This window comes from Strongylocentrotus purpuratus, unplaced genomic scaffold (genome assembly GCF_000002235.5).
Source record: "Strongylocentrotus purpuratus isolate Spur 01 unplaced genomic scaffold, Spur_5.0 spur5_scaffold_18, whole genome shotgun sequence".
Lineage (NCBI taxonomy): Eukaryota > Metazoa > Echinodermata > Echinoidea > Camarodonta > Strongylocentrotidae > Strongylocentrotus > Strongylocentrotus purpuratus.
The window spans coordinates 21211526-21222999 of record NW_022145603.1 but is presented as its reverse complement, the minus strand read 5'-3'; the positions used below and the strand labels follow the sequence as shown (position 1 = coordinate 21222999).

Genomic DNA, 11474 nt, shown 5'->3' with positions numbered 1-11474 from the left:
CCCAAATTTTTTTTTTTAAATTTCGCCCACACCAAAACAAAATATTACACCCCCCCCCCCTGCGTATTCACCGACTGGATGAATCGCTGCTAAATATTTTCTCACGAAGTGGGCCCAATATATTAAAAAAATATATATGTGCTCTTACCCCCCCCCCCCCCCCCCCCGCTTATTCACAGCCGGCTGAGTCGGCGCTAAATTTTTCCTCTAAAACTGTACCCAAAAAAAAAAATGTGCTTCTACACCCAGCCCCCCCCCCCCCCCCCGCGTTTTCTCATTTTTCACCGGCCGGCTTAGTCGGCGCTAAATTGTTTTCTCAAGATTTGCCCCCCCCCCCCCCCTCTTTTCGCCGGCTGGATCCGCCCCTGAGTGTAGACGCCACATACTTTAAGTATAATGGCTGCCAGCTGTGCCTTGGTGTGATTAAGAGAGACTTGATGTGAAATGGGTTGTTGAGATTTGGAGAGGGGAGTCCTGGTCCATCATATTACGAGAAACCGGTAGGACGCCGCTAAAGTAAAGTAAAAATATTTGGACTAAGGGCTGTGAGATTCCGAGAAAAGTAAAACATCTGCTCAGAGCTAGATTATATTCTGGATCTCCACAGAAACATGATAGCTGTTCAAAACACATCGGTGTTCTCTACTCTATGTCGCAAATTGGGAACTAGAAGGGCATTGATATAACCCTGTGATTTCACTGCATGTCATGAAAACCCTCTTATGTAACAACAAAATCAAAAAACTATATTCTAGGGCCAAAATTGTCAAGCTTTTCATTACAATGCTGCCCCTCATCACTCATACAATGTACATTTTATAAACTGATGCACAATATTTTGTCAAATACTATTTTTCACATTTTCCTGCAATGCCCCGTTAAAATTAAAATTACATCTATGATTTAAGACATTCAATATATCTTACTAAGGCAATTCTACTGAATGTATGGGCATGGCTAAATTTTATTTTCAATAATCTATAATCATTTTTTGTAATTCTCATTGATAAATTTCCTAAATTGTTACACGGTTTTAATATAGTTTGTAGATAATCCGTCTTATATTTAAAAGGGGGCAGTGGCTACAATTAGAAGCCTCCATTGACAAAACATGGCACACATATTAAGAACAATGCGCTATTTAAGCACATTTTCCGTTTAGGGACAAACATTTGAATCCAATCAGTTGTAAGACCAATTTGAAAGAAGGTTGAATGCACACGAAAGGAATCTAGCTGAAAGAAACCTCTATATTGACCAGAAAAAAAGCTGACATAAAAGTAAAGTGCAATATTATTAGGTACGTCGATACGAGGATAAAAGCGAGGGCGCTCTTCAAAATAGATTAGGTTAATTAATTTTTAAAATATGTTTTTAATGTAACCGTGTTTCAAAAATTGATTCTAAAAATATGTAATGGCATGAACTATCACTCTACAAAGTTTGAATCATCAATTTAAAGCGCAAGACAAAAAGTTGAACAAAGTACCTAAACAGGACAATAACACCATCTCGAACTGTAAACCTTCGTACATACACATTTTTCCATTCAGGATGGATCCCATTCGTGACAGATTGTGTGGAAATCGATTTACACGTCGTGTATTTTACATGCAGGAAAGGGTGTATCACGCCGTTTAATTACGTTTAATTAAAGGTAGAATTTGCGTAGCAATTAGACGAATTCAGATTTTTTTTTCCTGCCATTTATTTATTATGCAGTTCATATGCAAAGTTGAACCTAATACGTTCTTATGTCTTTCCATAATAATTAGTGTAAAACTAACAAAATTATACACATTATGTGGTGAATATTCTAACACAAGAAATCTATAGAAGATTATAGCTGCAATATGTGACAAATAGATGTAAGAGCTGTTGTGTGTGTAGGGTTTGCCACTGCTTAGTGTGTATAATATGAAACTATTTAAGTTGTATGATTATTGGATATCACGATATTAACAATGTTTATGTATACCCATTTCATGTTAAATAAATCATTCGCATAATAGGAATTTATTTAATCCTGCAGTCGTTTTAGAACAATCAAACCTTGGTATTCATCTATATGGTATAGATTTGGGCTTTTTTGGTTTACCTTGCATATGTTATTATTCATTATCTCCATATGTTTTCTTTTAATGCACCCCCTCAATAAACTTTATTTTCAGCACAATTAACTTTGAGGTATATATGCTATTATGTTTCTTGTAAATTGATCCTCAGCATGAGTGTTCAAGCGGTATTAAATCTGGGGCGATGAATTGTAGTTCCGCTATTCAATTTTGTTTTTAAATACATACAAAGTTTTAATTTGAAAAATATATATTCAATGTCTGATCTGGCGAGAGCATAATTTAACCAAAACTGTCAAATGGTGCGAACTGAATTGACTCAGTGACATAAAAGCTCCAAGCCTCAAGCATATGGTTTATTATCATTATTGTAAGTTTTTATTGTTGTTATTATTATCATTATTATTACTATTATTATTATTATCGTCATCATCATATATTCATTATCAGTGTTTCTCTAGCTATATACTGACCTTAGTTTCACAGTATAGTCTAATTGAGCTGTACCTCTGCACCATCTAACATTCTTCTGAATTCGACTTAATTGGCTTATGAAGATAATTGTTTCCCTTTGAAACAGAACTTTAACAAACAAAACTGCCTACAACTTAAATGACAACGTGATCGACACAAATTAGCAGTCATTGACAATTGCGGATCTTTTCTTTAAGAACAGCCTACCAAGGGGTAGCGACTGAATAGTCTTGTTCAAGACTCAAATGCACCAGAAGTCTTAAGAGACTCGAATATATCCGCAGCATTGAACTCAGAATCAAATAAATATAACAAATTTGTTATTTATAACACATCTAATTAAGAATTCAATCTGCGATAGAAGTAAAAATCCGTTTCATAAAACAAATAACAAGTTTATATAGTCAATAATATGTATTGATAGTTCGCGAACGAGTCTAATTGCACTGTCGCGCTCGCTCTAGCGCGCGCCTATATCCAACTAAAACGTAAACAACGACCTTATCTGTACACATACAGTAACAGCTAGGCAACTTCGGTGCTGGACACGGTTTTCTGTAGAAATCCTGTAAGTACATGTCATATTTATTCCGTATTTTTTGATATTTGAATACTTTCCGGAGGTTAAACAAAGATTGATCCTGAGAGTTAGAGCTCGTGTGCCGGGGCGAGTGCATGAGTAGGCCTAAGTAAGTTAGACGGATCTAGATCTAATTAAATTGCCCAATTTCAGGCGCGACCTGAGAGCGGAAGCTGCATGTAGTGCCCGCCCTAGAACTCCCGGGCATTTTCGCAACAGACCCTACGGCCTACTGTCTACTGAACACACATAGTCTAGCTGCATAATAATAATAAATAATATTTAATTTTTATATAGGTCTAGTCTAGATCTAAGAAGGGAGATCCCGGGTTCGACCCGAACCCAGGCGGATGACTGAAGTGTGTTAACGTTCCCCTTCCCTTGTTCATAGGCGCAGGTTATGTCAAGTGGAAAACAGGATAGGACGTTAAATGGAGGACCCGTGTACAGGAGAGTCACCACCCTTGCAAAGATCCATTTCATTGCACTATTCGTAGCTATAAATTATAGCTAGAGGTCTAGTAAGTAGTGAAATCTAGACCCTAGTGTAATGGTCCACATGCACACCCCAATCAGGCCTAGGGTCTAGTACTAAAGTAGGCCTATAGGCCTCTATGGCAATGGTATAGATTCTAGGGCAGGCATCTTGAAGAATCTTCAGTATTGAAGGAGGCCGGAGGCAGATTATCTTGAAGAAGAAGGATAGTAGATCTCATAATATTTAGGGTCTATATACTTGTTGTAAAGCGCTTAGGCCTAAAGTAAAGGCGCTATTAAGCGCTATTCTAGACGTGACCTAGATCTATATCTCCATGTTTGCTTCGACAGGCAGACGCTTTACTAACTGAGCAAACTCGCCTCCTGCGTCCTGGCTGTGTATTAAAAGCTGTGCTATTGATTCTCAACATTTCACACAGCACTGTACAAAACTCAGCTGATTTCACTCAAAATGTGTACTTTACTTAGATCTAGTGACAATTGATGACACCTAGAGGTCTACTACTACTAGATCTAGGCTAGTACTAGTCTAGAAAAAATGAATATTCATCATCTAAAAACCAGGTGGCTGACAACGAATCATGTTGACTACAAGACTTTCTCGGATTAATCATTATCCCCTAGCAACGAAGTCGGAGGGGATATAGAAACACTGCCGTCCGCCCTTCCGTGCGTCCGTGCGTGCGTCCGTAACAATTTTGGATTCCGATCAATAACTTCGGTAATGTTTGACGGATTTTAATGAAATTTGATATGAAGGTACATGATATCAAAATACAGGCTAAGTTTAATTTCCGAGTATGTAGGTGAAAGGTGAAAGGTCATATATGTGAAAATGTGGTTAACTTCCTTGCCTAGTAATATAATAGTATAGTCCAATGGAGTTAACTTGTTCTGATGTACATGTATATAGGCCATTTGTACCCTGCGAGGGGATGCTACGCTTTGCGTTGACTTGTTAATGTAGGATCTAAATGAGCAAGCTATCGTAAGTCAAAGTAGATATTTCTTTGTTATTTTTTATTTGTTAATATAGTCAAATGTAATTTTACAGCCAAAGTGAATATATGAGGATGTAAAGAGTAAAAATCTTGTTGCATATCTCATTCATCGCGGTCCTGCCGAACCAAACCATTTGTTCCACTCAGTCACCATAGGACGTACTTCAGTCTATGTATAGAGGCGGTCAGATGAGCCAGATGCAATTTCAGCAGAACAACCGTCGATATCAGAGACTGAAGCTTTCGGTCTATATCAGTCTATACTTTGCTGGAGTGGTATACTGTAGTAGTAGATCTACTGTCATCCGTTGCTGTTATCCGGACTTGGCTGTCGGATTTAATAAATTTAGAATTGAAAATTCCATTTTTATTTCAAGGGCAGGCTAAGCTGTAAGCAGCCAAAACAACAACTCCTGCAATAAACTGCAAACCCCCAAACAGTGTTTAGATTTCACTTACTCCATGCTATACATGTACATGCTTCAGAGAACTCCGCCTACGGCCTCCGAAGGGCTTCGGTGACGGAGCTCCCTGGAGTAAAGATTTCACTAGACTTTAGTTAAGTTAGAATTAAAATAGAAATGTAAATAATCTAGAGTCTAGTCGGTAGACAGTAGGAGGACTAGGAGGCAAATTGGCTCAGTCGGTAAAGCGTCTGCCTGTCGGCCCAAAGATCTTGGGTTCGAATCGCACCCAGGCGGATGACTAAAGCAAGCGTTGTGTGTTAACGTGCCCCTCCCCTTGTTGTTTCATAGACGCAGGCTATGTTACATGGAAAACAATCCGTCTCGGATAGGATGTTAAAAGGAGACCCCGTGTACAGGATAATCACTACCCTTGCACGTTAAGAACCCACGGCACTATTCGTATAAGAATAGGGGAAAAACCTGATGTAGTGGTCTACCTGCACACCCCACTCAGGCCGAATATATATATATATACATGAATATACGGCATCTGCAAGAATCTTCAGTACCGGTATTGAAGGATAGGAGGCAGATTATCTTCAAGAAGGAGAAGAAGTATACTGCACTCTGCAGTGAAGTGTAGTCTAGTGCCTAGTCATGCTAGTGGTTTCTAAATTTACTCTAGAGTATTGATCTTTTTTTGGCGCAGTCTTGACTCTATGTCTCTTAGTTTACGTCAAGACTCTGTCTCTACTCTCAGTCTTTAGACTGCAAACATTGTAGCAGTGACTGTTGTTTTCAGTCACTGAGTCTGAATGTGAACCTAGCTATTTTAAGAATAAATTTTCCCCCTCTCTTTTACAGGAAATATACAGAGTGTATTACCATATGCTTGCTTCTTTGAGTATGTGCCTGAAACAAGAATGTCCTGGAGAAAACGGACCACAACAAGAAAAGGTAATTTTTTTTAATTTTTTTTTTAACTTGGACTTTTTAAAACTTCACCTGTTTAGTTAGTCAAGTAAAAGGAAATTTTTAAATGGGTGAGGGCATTAAATAAGGCCAAGTTGGAGGGGTATGCAAAGGGCTGGTATGAGAAGTATCGATTCAGGGGTGGCTACATGGTATGTGTGCAACAAGATGTCTACTAACAAGTTGCTGTAGTGTTTATTTATAGTGTATTTTAACTTCCAATATATATTTTTTTTATAATTAACATTTGAAGGCCTTGAAGAAGGGATGGGGGGAGGGGGGGGGGGGGAGTCCTATAGGGCCATTCCATGAGAAGAAGGACATGACATCAAAAAAAGAAATGTACCTCTTATGTTAATTCTTTGATTTATCACTAACCTTATGCCATGGATGTTCATAAAACATTAGGGCCTTTCAAATTCAATACAATTTATTTTTCCTTTTTCGTTGATTTCCTAAGATCTCAAACCATCATCAAAAACGTACATGTGGGACTGTAGATGAAAAAAAACCAATTTATTGCAGATTACACAGGATTCTTGTAATATTTTTTCCTGAAAATTTCGCTAAATTGAAAAAGATGAATATATTTCCATATTCTAAGCCTTTTCTAAGGGGTCCTGGGATATTTAATCTATTACATAGGGGTGAAAATGGCCTCCGGACAAAATGTAACGCGAGTTACCGACATATTTGCTTCCTGCATTTTACTAGTCCATTGTTTCTTATCTTTAATATTGTGATCTTATACTAGTAAGTCTCAACCTACTATCAACGTAGGAAAGATTTTGTCAAGATTGTCTAGTATGAGGAGACTTTGCCAAAAGAGGGTCTCATAGAATTGACCATGTCCTTTTTTTGTAACGCGAGTTACCAAAATTCAATAATCCAAGAATCTAAAAATGTTTGTTCTTCAATTTCTTTTTTGTTTCATTCAGTTGTTCTATATCTACCCTGTCCATGTTTGAAAAAAGTATCTTGCAGATCCTAGCAGTTCTAAAGATATAGGCACATTATCGTGTCAATGTACCCATTAGGTGTAACGCGAGTTACCATGGAATGGCCCTATACACGAAACAGAATGACAAGCAAAAAGAAAATAATTGACCTTCATATTTTGCTGAAAAAGAAAGTAAACATTGAAGACAATTGAAGAAAAAAAAATAATGCAATTTTTGTGTATTCTTACATATTTGGTTAATATTTATTGAATATTTTTATAATTCGGTTCCAGAGATGGAGAGGAAGGGCTTGCTGTTGAGAGATCATGGGGTGCCTTGAGGTTCCACTTCCAGTCTTGATGTTCTGCCCCTTACCTCTAAGCGATGGCCTCTTGTGCCTGGCAATATATGAGCGAAGCACAATGGACTGGTAATTCATAATGCATATTACAATGTTTTTTTAACAAATCAGGGAAAGAAACAGAGATAAATTCATAGCATATGAGTCTGTCATGGCATTTTTAGTAACTCAACATTTGCTCCTGCAACGACTACTCTAGGCTTTATTTTGTCAAAGGTGTAGGGTTAGACTGAGGGTTGGAATTGTGATTAAGGTGGTTTAGGTTTAGGGTTAGGCCTAGGGATGAAGTTTAATAGTGTAGAAAAATTATGTGAAGCAATTGTCTCAGGAGAAGGTGTTCTACAACTTGATTTTCCAGGTGCTGGTGGAGCTGCATGTATCTTTTACTCATCAATGGTAGTTTTAAAATCTTCCTCTGTATTGTGAAAGCAGAAACATGATGTAGAGTGGAAGAGAAAAAAGTATGTAACACAGTATCATTTAAAATAGATTTTATAAAGTAAAAACACACTGGCCTGCAGTTTGTGAAACATGTAGCACTGTATTACCAATTAAAAGAATTCAGCGATTTTTACAACGTGCTCTATTGGCATTTATGTACTGGTTATGTTGTAACACAAAATGAATTCTTAACTTTAATCCTGGATCCATTGCTAAACATAATGTCAACCCTAAATGTATTAAACATTGCCAGACCCAATTTCGGGCTACCCTAAATCCCTTTCTACATACCAGTATTGTTCAAAGTTTATATTTATTACACCCTTACTGCGAGTTCTAGAAATTCTGCAAGAACCCTACCCTGCTGTTCACTTTATAATTAGTACTTCACATTGCTTTCATGAACATGCCGTAAAAGTGAATTTATTTTATGTCTCTATACAAACAGGTGCCTGTACATGTAATGTATTTCATGCAAATGAAGGGTAGAATGAGAAGCTCACAATGATATGGTAGACAAGGACCTTGCTGTCTAAAGCTCGGAGGCCAGATGACAGTGTCTGAAGTAAGTCGCCCCATAGAAGAGCGAGAACTTTCTGTTGCAATTGTTAACATGCAACACATCCTTACCACATGCAACCCATCCCACTTTCACAATATATTTTCTTAACAACAGTAACCCAAGTTCAACGTTTGGATTGGTGATTTTAAACATAAAAACAATGGTCTGAATGTTTAATTAGATCTTTTACGCAAACGTAGTATATTAGTAATGAAAAGCATGTTTGGTAATACAGTAATTTCATTTCAGACCATGAAGACCATGTATTATTATAATTATCTGGGATCTGTCGTTGGGCTGATAAGCATGGAAAATAAGGAATGTACTCCTGTCGAACGAACAATATGTTTTTATAAAACGAATAACTCTTTGAAGATTACTTACTAGAAGAAGTAGAACAAGAAGAAAAAGAAGAAGAAATACACTGATGATGTCAGCTTGACTTCCTAAAGTTGTATACTATTTGAAAATAGTTTATATTTTATTCATGAACAGCCGGCGTGTCGGAATTGCGTACAAGGATGCCATTGGACTTTTCTGTACTAGTAGCTGAAGGGGGGAGCAGTCACCAGAAGGAGCATGCAACTCCAAAACAATGTGGATACTTCTACCGAGTTCATCTCAAGAATCAAGATGTGACAGTGGATGTACATGTAGAGGGGTTTGTGACCCTCCTGACTGTGGACTACATGCAATACACATCAATGGATTGTAGAGGAGTAATGGTGGGTCCGGTGAGCTCAACTCTGGAGGTTAAGTTCGCAAAATTAATAAATTTCCTTTTAATATGGGTGTATATGGTTCCAGGGATTAATTTGACGCAATGCCTCGTAGTGACACGCCCTATTAAGGGGCAACACACGTGTCAGAAGGTATAAAATGGGAAGCAGTTCCTGAATTTGTTTCATACCTCATTTCCTTTGCCGCCATGAGGTGCTAAAGTTTTAGCAGAGTTGGGGGCTTCCAGCCCATAGATGTGACTTTTCATGATTATATGTAATAAATTGTAATAAAGTTACTATCCACTTCAACACTTGACTCTTGTCGAGAATTTTATTTCTTTGTGTGGACTTTGTTCTTCTCTGGAACGCGATTTGGGCAGTGTGATAGGCGGCCACCGGCCACTCAGTTGCCGGGGCTGTTTCATATATAAAGAATGTGTGAAGACAAGCGACTGCATTATAAGCTCAGCATGATCAGTAACATTGATTCCTTTTATGAGGAAATTTTAATTTTTGTTCCTCCCAACCATGTGTTGTACATATTCTTTGATTCGGGGAGAGGTTGGTGAAGAGGGATAGGTGCCCCATATTTTGTATTGTAACAGGTTTTGTTTTCTACATAAGGAGACAAGGATAATATAGTAATATATCACCTATATCAACACGATGAGCAAGACGGCGAATGAGGCGATAGAATGAGTTTAGAGAGGGTGGGGAAGGAGGATCGAGAGAATAGAAGGGGACGAGGTGAGAAGGAGACTGAGTGTGGAAAACAGAATTGGAGGGGTAAAGGAGGGCGGGAGCAGGAGGTAGAAGAGAGAGGTATATAGAGTAGAATAGGGAAGAAGGGAGGAGATGGATTGAGTGAGGAAAAAGAGGATGAAATGGGGAAGGAAATGGAGGAAGGGCTAGAAATGAGTGGGACGATAATAATGATATATGCCCGATATATGATGTTAGGCTGAAAGAGGAGGAAGACCAAGAAATGGGAGGTGATATAGACTCTGTGAAAGCAGGGGAAAAAGAGGAATTAATGGGGGGGGGGGGGGGGTTAAAGGGAGAACAGAAAGTAGAGGAAACAGAGAGGAATGGTGGAGCTGAGAGAGCGAGGTGAGAGAGGGGCAGTGGCGGATCCGGGGGGGGGGGGGGGGGGGGCCGTCCCTTCAAAAATAAAACGTGTAAAAACACGTCGATTTAACCTTTTGGGGGAGATGCCCCGCCCCCCCCCCCTTGAGCACCAAGGGGGGGGGGGGGGAATTAAGAGGGCCCCCCCAAAAAAAAAATGTGCTCACTACCCCACTAAGGGGAGGTTAAAGGGGGAACAAAAAGTAGAGGAAAGCGAGAGGAACGGTGGAGCTGAGAGAGCGAGGTAAGAGAGGGGCAGTGGCGGATCTGGGTGGGGGGGGGGGGGGGCCCCTTCGAAAATGAAAATGTAAAAACACGTTAATTTTACCCCACGCCCCCCCCCCTGCCGCTCAAGGGGGGGGGGGGGCAAAATTTAGAGGGCCCCCCCCCCCAAAAAAAAAATGTGCTCACTACCCCACTAAGGGGAGGTTAAAGGGGGAACAATAAGTAGAGGAAAGCGAGAGGAACGGTGGAGCTGAGAGAGCGAGGTAAGAGAGGGGCAGTGGCGGATCTGGGTGGGGGGGGGCCCCCTTCGAAAATAAAAATGTAAAAACACGTTAATTTTACCCTACCCCCCCCCCCTGACGCTCAAGGGGGGGGGGGCAAAATTTAGAGTGCCCCCCCCCCAAAAAAAAATGTGCTCACTACCCCACTAAGGGGAGGTTAAAGGGGGAACAATAAGTAGAGGAAAGCAGAGAGGAACGGTGGAGCTGAGAGAGCGAGGTAAGAGAGGGGCAGTGGCGGATCTGGGTGGGGGGGGGGGGGGGCCCCCTTCGAAAATAAAAATGTAAAAACAAGTAATTTACCCTACCCCACCCCCCCACGCCCCCCCCCCCTGTCGCTCAAGGGGGGGGGGGCAAAATTTAGAGGGCCCTCCCCCCAAAAAAAAATGTGCTCACTACCCCACTAACGGGAGGTTAAAGGGGGAACAAAAAGTAGAGGAAACAGAGAGGAACGGTGGAGCTGAGAGAGCGATGTAAGAGAGGGGCAGTGGCGGATCGGGGGGGGGGGGGCCGTCCCCCCCCCCTTCAAAAATAAAACGTGTAAAAACACGTTAATTTTACCTTTTTGGGGAGATTCCCCCCCCCCCTGGCGCTCAAGGGGGAGGGGGGGGGGATGCAAATTTTAGAGGGCTTCCCCCAAAAAAAATGTGCTCACTACTACCCGCCACCCCCCCCCCCCCAACCCCCCACTGAGCGCATTTTCGGCTGGCGCGATTTTCAAATTTCCGGGAGCAAAAAGAAAAAAAATTGGGCCCCCACCCCTAAGAAATCCTGGATCCGCGCCTTGAGAGGGGAAGCAGGGAGAAAGGGGG

At 40.4% G+C, this 11474-nt stretch overlaps 1 long non-coding RNA gene across 3 annotated transcripts; it reads left to right on the top strand.

The window, feature by feature from the left end:
* Positions 1-2913: 2913 nt before the first annotated feature.
* Positions 2914-9345, top strand: LOC105440999. 3 transcript variants are annotated; one of them, XR_004064747.1, is made up of 5 exons: positions 2914-3117; positions 5900-5992; positions 7242-7378; positions 7668-8315; positions 8808-9345. It is a non-coding gene; the product is annotated as an uncharacterized LOC105440999 (long non-coding RNA). The 3 variants fall into 3 exon arrangements; XR_004064746.1 differs by having other exon boundaries at positions 2992-3117; positions 8199-8315; XR_004064748.1 differs by having other exon boundaries at positions 2992-3117; positions 8199-8315; positions 8786-9345.
* The last annotated feature ends 2129 nt before the right edge of the window (positions 9346-11474 follow it).